The 16,655-nt window shown below is 37.6% G+C and overlaps 1 protein-coding gene across 1 annotated transcript in view; it reads right to left on the bottom strand.

The window, feature by feature from the left end:
* The window catches only part of LOC126094703 (O-acyltransferase like protein-like), an 88,296-nt gene that overhangs the window by 20,154 nt on the left and 51,487 nt on the right, over positions 1-16,655 (bottom strand). The window lies entirely within an intron of this gene.

Consider the following 16,655-nt stretch of genomic DNA (forward strand, 5'->3'; position numbering starts at 1 on the left):
CCAATACAACATGCATAAAGGCAGCTATTATAATAAGACAGTTAGGAACAATACTTTCTCAATGAGAAATATCAAGATGGAGAAATTGAACCCAACTATGTTAGTCAGAATGTAGTGCAATTAGGGAGTGGAAGGGAGATGTATGATGTAAGAAGCAGGCACATCAATCTTACGAAAATGCTCTGCATGCCATTAACATCAGAAGGGATCCATGTTGATGTTTCTAAAGTCATACCAATAATTATACACAATGAAGTTTGGGAAGCAGGAGACAGTTATTTATTTAAGTAAATCGATGAGAGTAGATCATGAGTCATGCCTGGATAATTCAGTCAATAGAGAATATGCCTGCGAAAAGTAAAAGCCCTGTATTCAAGTACCAGTCCAGCACACAGTTTTAATCTGCCAGGAAGTTTCTAACCATCATTATGTTCCACTGTTAGTATGTGACTGTCAATTATTGTCTTCACTCCACACAATAAAAGCCACTTCTCAGGAGAGAGCAAATTGTTTACCAATCATACCATTCAAGCTATTTGTTATCCTTTGATGTCAACTTTACATTCCTATACACTGGGAAACAACTAAATTAAACAGTGCACAACATCCTCTTCCATAAGTCAATGGAATCAACTAATATTGGCAGACACTGGAAACACTGAAACTGCACTGATCCATGACTCTCAGTAGTTATCTACAACATGTCGTGTTGCATAAGAGTAGTGTCCAACAGACACACATGTATTTTCACAGTATCCTAGCTGCATAGAATTATTGATAGGTCAGGAAAGTACGTTCATGGCTTTTAAATGTATACTGGGACACTGAAAAAACTTGTAGGTAATGAGAGACACATTGTCTAGTTGAATGTGTAGGTCAGCAGTGGAAAGGTGTAAAGAAATAAATGGTTCCACGTGGCTGAATCACTGACCTGTGCAGCACAATATCAGATACAGCTGGTACCTCAGTTCAATCCAAATTTTAAAAAAATCATTGAAAGTTACAGGTAATTACAACCCTTCACGTAATGTTCTGTTTGATGCATTTCTACAAGCATGTACTGCGTGTAACTGGTTGTGATGTCTTTTGATGATATGAATAACTAAGGGTGATGTTACTGCATCTACATTCAGAGATTTATAACCCACCTAGATAGTTGTGGATGTTAAAATGTCACTTCCAGGATGGGAAAGTGCACTGGCCATGGATTGAATCTGCAGGGGAGATTAACAATGAGGATTGGCATGTTGGTCAGTCTGGATGTGGTTTTTAGGTGGTTCCCACACTCCCCTAGATGAGTACCTGGCTGGCACCCAAGTCCCACCTCAGTTACACAATTTGCAAACATTCAAAAATTTTCACTAACTTTCACATGACTAATATTACATGTTTACAGTTGGGATACACATATTTCGTCACAGTAGGTAATGGAATAGCAACAGTAAGGGCATCCAGTCACTCCTTAAATTAACCATACCAAATCTATTAATAACCACATTGACCCTGCACTGATGTGGATAAAGGTACAAGTAAAAGAAAGAAGAATTTCAGTGATATATAAAGCAGAGACTCGATATAGAAAATTTAGCACTTTAACACATTCTTACAACCTGTGTCTTGTTTTTTCATAAAGCAGACAAGAGTAAACTTAAACAAAAATGGGGGCAATAGACAGATAACTCCTGGATATTAAGTTTTTTGCACTAATTCTGGTGACAAACTGTAATCAAAATTAAAATACTATTATCAGCTTCACTAAATTCTCCAGTCAGTTATTAAAAAAGCAACAGCTATCCATTACACAAAAGAAATGAAACACAAGAAAAAATAAATAAAAACAAAGTGAAAGAAACAAACAAAATATCAACTTGGATGAAACTGAGAGCCCAAAAGGAAGCTGTGACAGAAATAATGGTACACTGAAATCAATGGCCAACAGTTTAAATGGTTACTACCAAACAATAGCATCAGACATTGTACTTAAACAGCCATATGCAGAGGCATTCAATTTATTTTTGCAGAAACTGATGCACCACCAACAGACATTGGTTTAAAAGAAACTTAGGATGAAATTAAACTGCATTAAGTCACTCAACAGCAGTAAATTTTTCTGACTCACATGGTGTTTCTAGCAGAGTATTAAAATCACACTATTGTATTGTATTTTATTGAATTGGAGACCTAGAAACGACAGAGAGGCTTCGTCCCCGCCGTAGCCCTCAGTGGTTCACAACCACACAACAGGCTACAGCAGTCCACTCACCCCACTGCCCCCCCCCCTCCCGCCAGGAACATCTCACACCACCAGACAAGTGTAACCCCAAATGTTTGTGTGGCAGAGTATCGCTGACATAGTGTAACTGAGGCGGAATAAGGAGAACAAGCCCGCATTCACGAGGCAGATGGAAAACCGCAATAAAAAACCATCCACAGACTGGCTGGCACACCAGACCTTGACACTAATCCACTGAGCTTGATGGGGCTACCCTTCTCTACAGGGTGTCAGAAGTGTATCACCTCTACAGATCGCAACATAAATGGTTGCTAATGTCTACACTTGGATCCACAACCATGCCCCTAGCTACAGTGCGCAGCATCAAGAAACAGTAGGGTGAATGCAGAGTATTTTTTTTCCCCTGATAGTGTTTTGGAGAATCAGTCGGTCTTCTGCTATGTCTTTAATTCTGTTTTCATATGTGAATTGTGGCAAGTGAACCATGCAGTGTTCTGAGGATTGCAAAAACATACGTTACTTTGGTCCAGGTTAACATGGGCTATGTATATTGTAAGCAGGGGTTATGGTACAGTTATAACTTTCAGGTTGTTTTAAGGTGTTAACACATTAATCTTGAACAGCCACTCAGGTGGGAAGTTGCATCAGAGCAAAAAGTGGTGTGATAATGTTACAATAAAGAGTCCTCATCATGTGATTTTGTTTCTCCTGTTTTTCTGTTTTGCTGTATTTATGGGACAGAGCTTCCAAAATATCATTCTTGAAAACACAATGGTTTACCCTTGAGGAAACGTAATGAGTTTTGGCAGTTGCAATGGCTCAAATGAGAGCAGATAATGCAAACACGCTTAAACAATTGAAGGCTATGAGAGGGTAAAAATCTAGTTTACGTGCTCCTGCAACAGGTGCAGTCACCTGTAGCCAAGTTAATCCAGTCAAGAGTTTCGTGAGTGATAAAAAAGCAAGGGAGAAAAGTGGGCTACTCATGGGAAGCAGATTGTTGATCTATGGGTAAATTATGTTAGACATAAAGAAATGGAGACATTGCATAAACATAGAACTTGTGCAAGAGCAAACAGTCAGTAGAACAAAGTTAATGTTAAGATAGTGAACTTGTGGAAGTTGAGAAAAATGCAGTGGGATTATTAGCTCTAACATCTTGCAAGAATTCAGAGTCTGAAACAGTTGCAGTGCCAGGCAAATTAAAGGTGTCATAATGAGATGAATAGTATGTGAATAGCAATATGGGTGATATTGGGAGTTAATGAGTGCTGCCTACAGGCCATGGAGCTTGGGTCAATTGTTATCCTGGATGGACATGTACAGAAAAGTATAAGTGCCAGTGGTTGTTTGTGTCAAGAAAAGTGTAGCTACAGAGAGTAATTCCATTGCAGATACTGCAAAGGACGAAGAAAAAGCAGCTGATGACGTTAATTATGTTGCAAATGTTGCAGATAATGAGGTGGTACATACACATTTAGCTGCAAATATTGCACCAGATTCATCACCAACTTTGATGGTGGCACTCATACAGGAGGGCGGGAGGCGTAAGAGAAGAAAGAGGAAATTGCTTGTCATGCTAGTGATCAGGCTGACAAAGGGATACCTGAGGATAAGAAGGTTCATAAAACTGTTCATACTTGCAATGTAATATTTACTGGAGGTGAGAAGAATCCAAAAACTGATCTTCAGCAGCTCATGATAGAACTTGGTGGGGCATTGTTCCAACTGGGAGGAAACTGATGCCAATAATGTGCAGCTGCAAGATTCATCCCTCATAAAGGATGAACAGACTACATAAGGCAGACTTTTGTCACAGAGATAACATTCTGAGATATGTACCAACACAGTGAGTTAAAAATCCACCAGATAAATGAGAAGAAATGCCAAGCACAAATGATCAATTGAGAGGAACAGTTTACTGGTAAAAGATGATTTTTTTTAAATAATTTAACAAGGAAGCTGAGTACTGCAATATTATTTTTGTAGTTGTTTCTCTGTATTTGTTATATTATAATTCAGTAATAGATAAGTGTGAAAAACAATGGAAGTTTAGTGAGCTGATAGCAACTGAAGAGTGCTGCATTACTGCGGATCAGGTGCTCCAGCATGTACAGCAATACCTTAATGATTGACATTGCAAAATCATTATGATGATTGTGCCAGCATCAGGAACCAATGTGGTTCTAACTCAGCTTTGTGGAGTCTGCATCTACATTCTACGACAAAACAAGATGATGAACCACAAAGGAATTATCCAAATGGAATAGAAATTGGTAGATGCGATTTACAAGTACAGACAAACAAATGATTACAATTTCACAAAAATTGGATAATTTATTCAACAGAAAAAGCTTCACAAATTGAGCAAGTCAGAAACATGCTGGTCCATGTCTGGCCTTATGGAATCACTTAGTCAGCTTGGCACTGATTGATAGAGTTGTTGCATGTTCTCCTAATGAATATTGTGCCAAATTCTGTCCAATTGATGCATTAGATTGCCAAAACCCCGACCTGGTTGGAGAGCCCTGCTCATAAAGCTCCAAACATTCTCAATGGGGAACAGATCTGGCAACCTTGATGGCCAAGGTAGGTTTTGGCAATCACAAAGACAAGCAGTAAAAACTCTCACCATGTGAAGGTGGGCATTGGCTTACTGAAATGTAAACCCAGGATGGCTCGCCTTGAAGGGCAACAAAACAGGGCATAGAATATTGTCAACATGCTGCTGGGCTGTAAATACCTTTGATGACAACTGAAGGTGTCCTACTATGAAAAGAAGTGGCACCCCAGACCATCATTCCTGGTTGTCAGGCTGTATGGCAAGTGACAATCAGGTTCATATAGCACCACTGCCTAAGACAATTCTACACATGTCAATGAGATTCCAGGCTGAAGATGTGTCTGAGATGCCCTAGACAGCATTGGGACACCAACCTGACTGTTGTCTGCCATACAGCCTGACAACCAAAAGACATTTTTGGTTGTCATCTGTGGCACCCTTACAGCACAGTGGTACATTGGCAATATTTTATGCCTTGTTTTTTTGTGGAGGAGGGAGGAGGAAATTAGTGCTTAACATCTCATTGATAACGAGGTCATCAGAGGCAGAGCACTATTTGGATTATAGAAGGATGGAGAAGGAAAATGGCTGTGCCTTTTCAAAGGAACTATCCTGTCATTTGCATTATGCAATTCAGGAAAATCGTAGAAAACCTAAGTCAAGATGCCAGATGTAGGTGTGAACCATCATCATCCCAAATGCAAGTCCAGTGCTAACCAGTGTGCTACCCTACTTGGTCCATTTTGTTGCCCTTCATAATAAGCAGTCCAGGACTTACATTTCAGCAAGATAATGCCTACCCACACATGGAAATAGTTTCTACTGCTTGTCTTTGTGCTTGCCAAACTCTACCTTGGCCAGCAAGGTCACCAGATGTCTCCCCAACTGAGAACATTTGGAGCATTATAGGCAGGGCCCTCCAACTATCTTGCTATTTTGGCAATCTGACATGCCAGTTGGACAGAATGTGACACTATTCCTCTGGAGGACATCCAACAATCCTGTCAATCAATACCAAGTCAAATTACTGCATGCATAAGGGACCAACACATTATTGATTTGGTTAAATGGTGAAGCTCTTTATCTTGAATAAATCACCCAATTATTGTGAAATAGTAATCATTTGTTTGTCTGCACATTTACATCACATCTACTGATTTATATCCCAGTTGGAATATTCCTTTGTGGAGCATCTTTTTTAAAAAAAAAAAAATCTTAGAGTGTATTTTAGGTGGAAAATCACCTGCTCACCTCAACTCCAAGTGTGCCAGTTGACTGGGTCAAACTTAAAAATAATTGTTAGTAATTAAACTGCCAGTGAACATTGTGTTGCATGCTGGATTAGCATAAGAGAAGTAAAAATGTACTGTACATATATATCAAACTGTGAGATGTGTTGTCAAGACATTTTCCAGAGATGCAGATGTCTATGATTCAGTGGATCAGATCCATTGAAGAGGAGAGACGTGTTGCACCACAGCTTTGGCTGGCATAGCAGCAGTCATCTCTGGTACCTCAGTTCTGCTATGGTACAGGACAGAGAAGCACTAAGGCACAACTGCAACTGCATCTCCATAGCAGTTGAGCCTTAGTGCCCAGTGATAGTGGCCATGTATGTGTGAATGTGGGTGAGTTTTCTGCTTCTGAAGAAAGACTTTGTCTCAAAGCTGAATATTTGTAACAATCTTTTTCACTGTGCCTGGTTGCAACTCAACAGCTTTGCTATGTGGTGAACAGCAATTTCTATTCCATCTTGAAACTCCATGTATTTTTACTCATTGCCTTATGAAATGATATGATAATTCAGGAGCAGTGCATCTAAAGTACATAAACAGTCTATTCAGCAGTGGTTAGCATTAATGATATTGTGTACAGTAGATAACTGTACATTGCGCAGAAGTCTTTTTAAGGGTATCAAAATTATTACTCTCTTTCTAATACATTTACTTCTTAATGTTTTTATTGCTGACAGCTATAATCAGTTTGGCCTGTGGTGTACACAGTGCAAGACAAAAATAATTTTCATGCAGACATTGCTTACTTGTCTCAGAATCAGAGTGGGGTGAAGATATTTAGTAACGTCCAGTCTAACACAAAGCAAAAAATTGGAAATTCCAAACTGTTGAAAGAAATTTAAAAACAAACCTCATTAATCACTGTTTCTACAAATTACAATTTTATTTGAAAGATGGAAAGGCTTTAATAGCTGAAGGCAAGTAGCATTGTTTGTAGCAAAGTTGCATGACTAGTAGTGATGTACTGCCATAAAAGAGGATTCAGTATTTACAGATATAGGTAACTATTTTGTTTGAAAAATACCATTGTAATTAAGTAAATATTAAGCTACCAATGGTGTATGAACAGCAGCTACTTAGCAGAACAGAGGACTGCAGCTTTTTTCAAAGCAGCAGCTTTATTTCTAATTTATGCAATAAAATTTAGCTTGCATAAGCATGAATCAGTGTAATAGTACTTCAGTGTTAACACACATACATATTAAGTTTCTATGATTTACTTGTCTTTTGTTAATGTATGTCTCAATGTGATATTACAAGCAACTGGGGTGACTGTTGCAGGATGGACTAAATCTGACAGGTTGGCTGTGGGTCTGTGTGAATGTTTGTTGGGGTGGCCAGCTATCAGATGGACCATAACTGGCAAGCTGAGTAGAAGTAAAAGTGGCTAGCAAGCCACGAGGCCCAGTGATCATTGAGGTTTTTCCAGGCAGAAGAAGGGATGTGTTCCAGCAATATGGTCACCAGATGAGCTAATATGGAGGGACCTGTCACTTGAAATGTCATCACTAATATGATTTTAATGAAAACACATTAAAACTTTATATAAGCATGCTAGAGAAAAACAGATGTCAGTTTCAGTACCGTGACAGTGGGACTATCTGATTGGACATAAATCTATGTCTGAAGCTTTAATAGTTAAAAAGTTGTTGACATTATTGCCATTGTTGTTTATAATAAATTTTAACCACTGAATCCATCATGGAAGTCACATTTATGATACACCAGATAAAAAGGGGCAATGCCTGCAGTATAATGAACAGATTATTTTTCTAATCAAATAATTACAAAAAATGTTACAAACAATTTAGTTTATTTACATAAATAGTGCCATAACTACAAACTTCTCCATGGAGACACTAATGACCTTATCAACATGAGTTTCTTCCCTTAACATTTCAATAACTTTTAACATGGACTGAATTGTAGTTGTGATTTATAAAACAGGTCAAGTTAGTCTTTTGACTAGCGTGCCAAATGTGACAATTTATGTGTTTGAGATTTGTTTAAAATTCTGAAAATAATATATGAATGAATTTCTTAAGAGACTGAAAAAGGACTGCATAGATTTTCACATGTTTGATCATAAGTAATTAGGTGAACCTTTTATGAAAATTATGAATGGTTGTCAGGACGAAAGTACCTGCACTGAATCGAGGAGTAGGAGTAGAAGCTGTGTTGGCTATAATCAACAAGCTGCTGCCCTGAGTTGCAGTGAAATTAGAGCACCCTGTGGCAAAAGCTGAAACACCTCTGGTGCCATTTAAATATCCCACAAACTCAGCTGTCACTGCTTCTTATGATGCACACCATCTGAAGTGTTTGTCCTTGCTCATAGATAAGTGGCAGACAATGGTGAGGTTTCAAATCTCTGGTACAGAGGTGACTGTGGGAACTAATTGCACTGTTGCCCCCTGCAATCTTAGCTACATGTACAAGACACTGCCCTGTTCTGATAAAATATCTGAGCCAGTATGGGATGTTTCAGCTGGTGGGCCAGTAGCCAAAAGCCCTGCCAAGTTTGGACAACCTCAGAGAATGGATATGTTGCCAACTGGCAGCTCCAACATTAGGTGCGTGATGGAGCACCTGATTTTCATCCAAAATGAAGAGAGAGCTCTGTTAGTGGTTACTGTAGGAACTGGGTGTAACCAGGTGCAAACTTCAGCTCATTTTCACATGAATGATGCTTTCTACCTAGGTTCTGAGGTCATCCTTGGTTGGTTTAGTTGGTTTGCTGCATTGGTGAAGGTAGCTAACATCACACATAGGGAACAAGCTATTTGCAGCATTATATCCAGAATCTTTAATGATCCTTTGATTTGCAGCTGAGTGGAAGTTATAAGCCAGAGGCTCAGTTGATTCTGAAATGATCTCAGATGTGGTGAAGATTTAATGCACAAATGGATAAAATTCAGAAGTATTATACAATGTTCATTAGTTCAGTATGTGTTGGGCAAGATTGTAAGGAATGGGAAAGACCCACCATGGCTCAGTAGAACTGTTTGAAAGTTGTTATGAAGTTAAAGAGAGCTTCATTGTATATTTAAGCAAAGAAATGAAAATGAGCAAAGAAGTGAAAATGAGCATAAGGAGAGCAATGGCAGAAGCATTTAATGAATGTGAAAGAAAAATTTTGGTAATCAAAAAGACTAAAAAAATTGGGCCATGTGGAAGCCAGTAGGCATGTCTAAATCTTCTGTTCACATGACCATACTGGCACCAAAATGGAAGGTGAGAGCAAGTATGCCAAAGTATTGAATTCAGTCTTCCAAAACTGTTTCACAGTAGACTGTGTCTAATGATATCGATGTCTATGGGGCATTAAACCCTAACCCTCCTTCAATATTTCTACAGTGGAAGGTCACAATATGGTTCTTCCTTTCACTAATTGCATAATGTCATGATGGCAGATATTGAGAAAGTGATGGCAGAATATGAAATCAATTAAAAATGCTCAACTGTGGAAAGGTACTGGGACTGAGTGAGATAACTATCAAATTCTACACAGGTAACACAAAAGAACTTGCACTCCTCCTGTGGTAGCTTATCATAGGTTGCTGCAGAAATTAGGTGTACCTAGTGATAGGAAAAACCAGGTTATTCATGTTTTCAAAAAGGATTGACACACATGTAGATAAATATAGATCTCTCTTCCTGACATCAGTTTGATGCATAATTATGAAACATGTTTTTTGATCATGCATTATGACATTTTTGGAGAATGATAAATTCTTCTATAGGAATCAGCATCAACTTCACAAACAGGAATGAAATTTAGAGGGCCATAGACGACAGTTCCCAGAAGGAAGGAAGATTAGGGTTTGTTGTCCCACAAACAATGAGGTCATTAGAGATGGAACAGTGCCCAGGATGGTGCCATGTTCCTTGACTTCAGGAAGGCATTTGATACAGTTCTGCACTGGCAATTAGTGAACAAAATGTGAACTTCTCAAGTACCAGACGAGATTTGTGAGTGGATTCAAAATTTCCTTGCAGATAAAATTCAACATGTTATTCTCAAAAGGAAAATAGTGACAGGTAATTTTTGGAGTAGCCTAAGGGAGAGTTGGAGGACTGGCACCATTTACAATATATATTAATGATCTAGCTCATAATTTTTGCAACCCCATAAAGCTGTTTGCAGACAGTGCTATTATCTTTAGAAATGTTTCAGCACCAGAAGCAAAATACAGGAGGACCCCACAGAAGATACATGATTGATATAGGGACTGACAATTGATCCCAAATAAAAATAAATGTAATGTATTGTGTAAAAACAGGAAGAGAAACACATTTCGGTTTTACTGCACTATTTGTGATAAATGGATGGAAATAGTAATTATTGTAAAATACCTAAGAGTAATTGTCTACAGTAACCTAGAGAGGAATGCTAGTAAAAGGAGATACCTGGCTGAGATTCATTGGAAGAATCTTAAGGAAATGTAATTCATCCGTGAAATAAGTGTCTTACAAAACTCTTCTTTGACCACTTCTTGAATATTACTTAGAAGACTGGGACCCTTACTAAAATGAATTAATAAAAAGAGATAGAAAAGATTCAGTGAAGAGTGATGTGTTTTGTACAGGATTGTTTATTAGCTCCAAGAGCATGAAGGAGATCCTCAATAAAGCACAGTGATAGACACTGTGTGTTATTGAGAGGTTCACTTTGAAAGCCCAAGAGCATATGTTCCAGGTTAGTGTGGTAGCATAGCACATCCTCCCACATATGACTCATGAAATTACTATGACAAGAAAAACCTAATAAAGCTCTTTTGTTGTGCCTATCTGCAACTCAGAATCTCTGCTATATGGTGAGTAGTAACTAACCTTTTCATAATATTGTTGAAAAATCTAATAAATTAAAACTTTATAGGCTTACCATCAATCATTCCTGTGAATGGGACAGGGAAGGGGGGAAATAATAATAGTACCAGAAGTGCCCTCTGCCAGGTACTGTATGGTGGTTTTTGAAGTATAAATGTAGATCAAGGTGCTTTCAATGCAAAAAGCTTCTAATACATTGTTTCTCTTCCTAATCCTTTCTCACAAAGAGTGTAGATCCTATCACTTAAAACAGTTATGAACAAAACAGTTAAGAACATTTTGTACACAATGGAGAGATAGGCTATTGGATGGTAATTGCTGTATTTCTCAGTAGCCCCCAGTTTTAGCTAATACATACATAACAATTTCCACTTGGTGTGAATATATTTCTAAAAAGGATCTTCTACTGCTTCTGTGAAGTATTTAATTAGTGTTACATGTGCTAGTGTCAGATATTTCAACTAGAAATTTTTTATTTTGTATCCATCTAGTGCTTTCCTACAGCACAACCTTTTTAAAGCTTTTTGGATATCAGACATAGCTATTTTACCAGTTTTTTTAGGTCTACCTCATTCTGTCATCTTTTGATACACTGAATCCATGTTTTGTCTTCATTACAATGTCTTTTTTAAAAAAAAGAAAAGAAAAGAAAAGAAAAGCTGAGACCATGTTTTATTTTAACAACACAGAAAAGCACTGTTTCACGATTAGAATTTTGTATCTGCCACTTAGCTCATTGTACTGTTAAGGTATTGCACCTTTTACTTTTTATTTTTTCTTTATAAATTTTTTAGCAAGTAGTTCTTTGCTACCTATCTCCAAAAGGCTGATTCCAATATTTTTAGTAATATTGTAGGTTGTTTTGTTACCTACAACCCTACAGCTTCTTTGATAGTATGTGGATTGCTCACTCAGTTTAGTAATCATCACAGCAACACAGAAGATAGCCAAGTTTAGTTTAGTTTAGTTTAGTTTATTGAGCACCCGTTTTATCATGTACAATGATATGGGATTTGTCATATGCTACATACAGAAAAAATATGAATAACAACATATTATGTAAAAACTATCAGTGAATAATCTGAATTAAATATATGGGCAAAACAATTATAGCTTACATGATATAAATTTGTAACAATATAGGACACAAATAAGTGACATATATTCTGTGTATAATGGACAGCAACAAGAAACAATGATTATAACACTCTATATTGACAGATTAATTAATTTTTGTGTGTACATAAAAGAGTCTACCCCACAACACAAGTTTGTATATGAGTAACTTATAAGATAGGTGAAGGCACGCTATCTTTCTGAAGAATTCATATATTCACTAACACTGTAAAAACTATTACTGATTAACATTCTTTTGAGTTCACTTTTAAAACTGCTCAGCTGCTGAATCCTTTTTATTTTTAAGGGAAGAGCATCATTCTTCAAATACCAACTCAATTAACAAATAGCCTACCACAGCAGGATATGGCTCACATTGTCTATTCTCTGCTGATTATTTTTCTTAGCTTCTGGCATAGAAATATGTGGCCTTTCAAGAAGGGCACTATTCTGGCAGCAAGATAACAATGTGTTCAGTATGTAGTCAGTGTTATTTATTTCTGCTGTTTAGTGTTATTGCTACAATTTTTGTTATTAATGGTACAAAAAGGAAAATATTCACTCAGAAAATTGTAAAGTACGCAAAGTGAGAAATGGGATGGCCTGTACTTATCTTCAAAAGAGGGTATTATTATTATTTCTTTCCTTTCTCAGATGTTATGTCTGGTTAAAAATGGAAAGTGACACGGATCTTGATCAAGCGTGACTTCCTTTTAACTGTATGGTATATGTTACATTGCATTTAGGAACTTCCGGGTAACTGAACATGTATCAATAATTACAGATTTCTGTAGTTGTATATATACGTTTGGATGTAGCTGTATTGCATTGATGTACTGGTGGATATTGTGTGGTGTGACTCCTTTAGTTGATAGTATAATTGGTATAATGTCAACTTTATCCTGATGCCACATGTCCTCAACTTCCTCAGCCAGTTGGATGTATTTTTCAATTTTTTCTCCTGTTTTCTTCTCTATATTTGTTGTATTGGGTATGGATATTTTGATTAGTTGTGTTAATTTCTTCTTTTTATTGGTGAGTATGATGTCAGGTTTGTTATGAGGTGTTGTTTTATCTGTTATAATGGTTCTGTTCCAGTATAATTTGTATTCATCATTCTCCAGTACATTTTGTGGTGCATACTTGTATGTGGGAACGTGTTGTTTTATTAGTTTATGTTGTATGGCAAGTTGTTGATGTATCATTTTTGCTACATTGTCATGTCTTCTGGGGTATTCTGTATTTTCTAGTATTGTACATCCACTTGTGATGTGGTCTACTGTTTCTATTTGTTGTTTGCAAAGTCTGCATTTATCTGTTGTGGTATTGGGATCTTTCATAGTATGCTTGCTGTAATATCTAGTGTTTATTGTTTGATCCTGTATTGCAATCATGAATCCTTCCATTTCACTGTATATATTGCCTTTTCTTAGCCGTGTGTTGGATGCGTATTGATCGATGTGTGGTTGTGTTAGATGATACGGGTGCTTGCCATGTAGTGTTTTCTTTTTCCAATTTACTTTCTTCGTATCTGTTGATGTTATGTGATCTAAAGGGTTGTAGAAGTGGTTGTAAAATTGCAATGGTGTAGCCGATGTATTTATATGAGTGATTGCTTTGTGTATTTTGCTAGTTTCTGCTCATTCTATAAAGAATTTTCTTAAATTGTCTACTTGTTCATAATGTAGGTTTTTTATGTCGATAAATCCCCTTCCTTCTTCCTTTCTGCTTAATGTGAATCTTTCTGTTGCTGAATGTATGTGATGTATTCTATATTTGTGGCATTGTGATCGTGTAAGTGTATTGAGTGCTTCTAGGTCTGTGTTACTCCATTTCACTACTCCAAATGAGTAGGTCAATATTGGTATAGCATGATTATTTATAGCTTTTGTCTTGTTTCTTGCTGTCAATTCTGTTTTCAGTATTTTTGTTAGTCTTTGTCTATATTTTTCTTTTAGTTTTTCTTTAATATTTGTATTATCTATTCCTATTTTTTGTCTGTATCCTAGATATTTACAGGCATCTGTTTTTTCCATCGCTTCTATGCAGTCACTGTGGTTATCCAATATGTAATCATCTTGTTTAGTGTGTTTTTCCTTGACTATGTTATTTTTCTTACACTTGTCTGTTCCAAAAGCCATATTTATATCATTGCTGAATACTTCTGTTATCTTTAGTAATTGGTTGATTTGTTGACTTGTTGCTGCCAGTAGTTTTAGATCATCTGTGCATAGCAAATGTGTGATTTTGTGTTGGTATGTTCCAGTAATATTGTATCCATAATTTGTATTGTTTAGCATGTTGGATAGTGGGTTCAGAGCAAGGCAGAACCAGAAAGGACTTAATGAGTCTCCTTGGTATATTCCACGCTTAATCTGTATTGGCTGTGATGTGATATTATTAGAATTTGTTTGGATATTAAGTGCAGTTTTCCAATTTTTCATTACTATGTTTAGCAACTGTATCAATTTAGGATCTACTTTGTATATTTCCAATATTTGTAGTAACCATGAGTGGGGTACACTATCAAAAGCTTTTTGGTAATCAATGTGTGCGTAGTGTAGCAACCTTTGTTTAGTTTTAGCTTGATATGTCACCTCTCCCCCCATGAACCATGGACCTTGCCGCTGGTGGGGAGGCTTGCGTGCCTCAGCGATACAGATGGCCGTACCGTAGGTGCAACCACAACGGAGGGGTATCTGTTGAGAGGCCAGACAAACATGTGGTTCCTGAAGAAGGGCAGCAGCCTTTTCAGTAGTTGCAGGGGCAACAGTCTGGATGATTGACTGATCTGGCCTTGTAACATTAACCAAAACGGCCTTGCTGTGCTGGTACTGCGAACGGCTGAAAGCAAGGGGAAACTACAGCCGTAATTTTTCCCGAGGACATGCAGCTCTACTGTATGATTAAATGATGATGGCGTCCTCTTGGGTAAAATATTCCGGAGGTAAAATAGTCCCCCATTCGGATCTCCGGGCGGGGACTACTCAGGAGGACGTCGTTATCAGGAGAAAGAAAACTGGCGTTCTACGGATCGGAGCGTGGAATGTCAGATCCCTTAATCGAGCAGGTAGGTTAGAAAATTTAAAAAGGGAAATGGATAGGTTAAAGTTAGATATAGTGGGAATTAGTGAAGTTCGGTGGCAGGAGGAACAAGACTTTTGGTCAGGTGATTACAGGGTTATAAATACAAAATCAAATAGGGGTAATGCAGGAGTAGGTTTAATAATGAATAAAAAAATAGGAGTGCGGGTTAGCTACTACAAACAGCATAGTGAACGCATTATTGTGGCCAAGATAGACACAAAGCCCATGCCTACTACAGTAGTACAAGTTTATATGCCAACTACCTCTGCAGATGATGAAGAAATAGATGAAATGTATGACGAGATAAAAGAAATTATTCAGGTAGTGAAAGGAGACGAAAATTTAATAGTCATGGGTGACTGGAATTCGTCAGTAGGAAAAGGGAGAGAAGGAAACATAGTAGGTGAATATGGATTGGGGGGAAGGAATGAAAGAGGAAGCCGCCTTGTAGAATTTTGCACAGAGCATAACTTAATAATAGCCAACACTTGGTTCAAGAATCATAAAAGAAGGTTGTATACCTGGAAGAATCCTGGAGATACTAGTAGGTATCAGATAGATTATATAATGGTAAGACAGAGATTTAGGAACCAGGTTTTAAATTGTAAGACATTTCCTGGGGCAGATGTGGATTCTGACCACAATCTATTGGTTATGAACTGCAGATTGAAACTGAAGAAACTGCAAAAAGGTGGGAATTTAAGGAGATGGGACCTGGATAAACTGAAAGAACCAGAGGTTGTAGAGAGTTTCAGGGAGCGCATAAGGGAACAATTGACAGGAATGGGGGAAAGAAATACAGTAGAAGAAGAATGGGTAGCTCTGAGGGATGAAGTAGTGAAGGCAGCAGAGGATCAAGTAGGTAAAAAGACGAGAGCTAATAGAAATCCTTGGGTAACAGAAGAAATATTGAATTTAATTGATGAAAGGAGAAAATACAAAAATGCAGTAAATGAAGCAGGCAAAAAGGAATACAAACGTCTCAAAAATGATATCGACAGGAAGTGCAAAATGGCTAAGCAGGAATGGCTAGATGACAAATGTAAGGATGTAGAGGCTTGTCTCACTAGGGGTAAGATAGATACTGCCTACAGGAAAATTAAAGAGACCTTTGGAGAGAAGAGAACCACTTGTATGAATATCAAGAGCTCAGTTGGCAACCCAGTTCTAAGCAAAGAAGGGAAGGCAGAAAGGTGGAAGGAGTATATAGAGGGTTTATACAAGGGCGATGTACTTGAGGACAATATTATGGAATTGGAAGAGGATGTAGGTGAAGACGAAAGGGGAGATAAGATACTGCGTGAAGAGTTTGACAGAGCACTGAAAGACCTGAGTCGAAACAAGGCCCCGGGAGTAGACAACATTCCATTTGAACTACTGATGGCCTCGGGAGAGCCAGTCATGACAAAACTCTACCATCTGGTGAGCATGATGTATGAGACAGGCGAAATACCCTCAGACTTCAAGAAGAATATAATAATTCCAATCCCAAAGAAAGCAGGTGTTGACAGATGTGAAAATTACCGAACTA

Source organism: Schistocerca cancellata, chromosome 8 (assembly GCF_023864275.1).
Source record: "Schistocerca cancellata isolate TAMUIC-IGC-003103 chromosome 8, iqSchCanc2.1, whole genome shotgun sequence".
Lineage (NCBI taxonomy): Eukaryota > Metazoa > Arthropoda > Insecta > Orthoptera > Acrididae > Schistocerca > Schistocerca cancellata.